A 3,134-nucleotide genomic window follows, 5' to 3' on the forward strand; every position below is an offset into this window, starting at 1 on the left:
GTGGGTTGTCTCCACTGGGCTAGATGGCGCTGAGTTGCTGAGCAGGGTCCCTGGGCTGAAGGTGGAGGACCGTGTTGGTGACACTGTTCCTGGCTCCTTTATCCTCAGTCTCTTGGCAGCAGTCTCGGGAAAAGCGTGGCTCTCTCTCAGATGCTGGTAGACAGTGTGGCCCTCTTTTTCTTAGGTGGAGTTCCAATGCACAGTCCCATCACCTCACCACTCCTGTCCTTTATCCCCTCTCCTCACGGTAACTCTCCCCGGTAGTCTCAAGAGAAACTTGACTTTCTCTCCCTCTGTTGGGTCACACAGTCCCTGGTGTCAGAGTATGTCTCTCCCCTCAATCAGATGCTGGTACCTCAGACTGCTCTGCTCACTCTCCTCAGACAGCCCTCCTCATATCCTCTGTCAGCACTCTCTCTGTAGTGCTGTGTGGAAAACCTGTCGCTCTCTCTTTTCTCTTACCTCAGCGCTTCCCTCTCCTCATTTTCCTCAGCACTTCCTGAAACCCCCCTTTTCCCAGTGTGCTTTGTGTCTCTGAGTTTTCTGGAAGGACAAGTCAGCATCTCTCTGTCTCCATATAGTGGCCAAAAGGAAAAATTGCATTACAACATGCCTGCTACATACTCCCCCCACCAAAGAACCTTTGGTCTTCAAAGGAAGGACAGAGTCTATCAACATATAATGTCCACAACCTGTTACATGCTTTCAAAAATACAACAGGAGGCAAAAACAAGTTAATACATGTAAGAAAACAAGCAATTGGCATGCATGTATGAACCTGGCAAGGGAACCTCCCACCATTTGTCATAAGAGGTGAGGTTGTCTTGCCCACAAGCCACCGATATTGGGATGGCCCACCTAGATGTGCCAGGGGGTGAGTTGGAGTCGCCCTCCACTAAACCTGTAGTGGGAAGGATTGGCAGGCTTTGCATTCTCTGAGATGTGAGGATCGCTTCCTCAGAACTTTCGCCTAAAGTATCGTATGTCAGCCTTTTTGATGGGCAAATTGTTTGCTTTCCTCTCTGCTCTATAGTAGCCTCTTTCTCTGATGCTGCAGAGGGTTGAGGAGCTTCTATGTCCTCTACAGTTGGGGAACTCGGAAAGTCTCCTTGACTTGCCAAGGGATGTGTCTGTGGGAGGATTGTACTCCTGATACAGTACCCCGTCCAGCCCATCTCGACTGGCATCAACATGCAGCTCATATGGCTTGGCTGGATTGGCATAGGCAAGAACAGGAGCAGTTATTAGACTCCACTTCAGCTGCCGAAAGGCTTGCTCACACGGGTCAGTCCACTGTTCTTGGATAGACTCCTGAGGCTTCCTGGGCCAACCATGTTGTTTGACCGGCTTCGTTAGGTCTGGGTCCTCATTCTCATGCTCGTTCTTCAGAAACTCATTAAGGGGGCAGGCTATTCTAGCAAATCCCTCAACAAATCTCCTGTAGTATAAGCAAAATCCCAGGAATTACCTAAGCTCAGTTACATTGGTAGGCGTTGGCCAAGAGGTGACAGCTTCCAGCTTCTGGGAGTCAGTAGCTATTCCTTCAGCGGAGACAACATGGCCGTGGTAATTAACTGAAGGCTGGTAAAACTGACATTTTTCCAGGGACAGCTTCAATACCTCGTCATGGAGTCTCCTCAGAACCTTTTCCAGACGCTCTTCATGTTCTTCGAGAGTTTTGCCGAAGATGATGATATCATATGGGGTGTTGGAACCCAAAATTTCCCATATCTCCAGTTCCTCCAATTTCTGCAGGGGTAAGTGTTTGAGGTGCCAGTCGTAAAAAGTCTCTATATAGTAGGGTAACTTGCCCCCCGTGTCCAGAAGGGCCTTTGTATAGATGCCTTCTACTTGAATTGACACAATGGGAGAAGGTCCCACTAGTTTGTCAGGGAATCTACCCAAAGTAGAGTAGTTAGTTTGTCCTGTTGTCTGAATTCGCGCCCCCTTCTTGGTGGGCTTTGGGTTTTGCTGGTGTCTCTGTTGGTTGGGCTGGTATGCACCGACTCTCCGCAACCGGGCACTTGAGGTCGATGAGAGCGGATTGTCTGGTCGTTCAGGAAGAGCAGTGAGGGTCCTCTGCGACAGTTTAGGCTTCCGCTGTGGCTTCCCTGGGTCTTTGCCTTTTGAGCTAACTGCTGTAGGTGGGCACCCATTTGGCTTCTTCACCAGGACCCTCTGAGGTTTCCTGCCAGCTTCTCGGAACCAGTTGACATATTTTAGCAGACTTGTGCAGTTGTGTCAGTAATGACCCACTCCTCCACAATTAAGACAGACTACTTGACTCATAGGCTTCTCTGCAGAAACGACTGTAGGGTTCGAAGTCTGCTTGAGTTCTGAGACATTCTCGTTAGCTGGTGGGGTGATCCTGGCTGCTAGCAGCATCATCATCTCCATCATTTGTGACACCTGGGATTTCAAGAACTCCATCTCTGTGTCATCACTGGTTGCACTAATCACTCTGACCTCAGTGATAGATTCTGGGTTCAGGTTTCTTTTTTTTCTCTCCAACAGAGCTTTTTCTTCTGGCACCGTCCGGATTAATTCAGAATACTTCAAAATTCCACCATCCCTTCAAGTTTTCAACTGGATCATAATAGGATCTAAGGGCTGAGCCCCCCTTCAAACCTGTTGTGCCCGGACCCTGTCAACTGACCTGGGATCTATACCTTTCTTTAGCAGTATCTGGTGCATTATCTTGTCAAGATGCCTTATGTATTCAGACAGTTTCTCCCCTTCATCTTGGTAGGTATGCTCAAACTGGTACCTGAGGTCAGAGGCCTTTTCAGTTCTCCCAAACATGTCTTGCAAGATATCTAAGTAGTCGTGAGCAGTAGTCCCGTTTGCTAAGTTTCAGGTTGCAAATAGCTTCTGAGGCTGGCCCCCTCAAATTCTCTGTGATTCTCTGCTTTTTCTGAGGCTCGGGGATGTCCCACTCATCTAAGGCTTGCATGGTTGGCTGCAGCCATTCCTCAAAACTCTCTTCACTGACAGGAACTGGCTGTTTTCCAGAAAAGATTCCCAGCTTTTGGTATTCGGACCCAGTGTATAGTGGACTACTCTTCTGACACTTTGCCACAACCTCTTCCAAGGCGGCAATAAATTCCAGCCCTATCATAGCTACAGGTGTCGGT

Source organism: Aquarana catesbeiana, linkage group LG03 (genome assembly GCF_042186555.1).
Source record: "Aquarana catesbeiana isolate 2022-GZ linkage group LG03, ASM4218655v1, whole genome shotgun sequence".
NCBI lineage: Eukaryota > Metazoa > Chordata > Amphibia > Anura > Ranidae > Aquarana > Aquarana catesbeiana.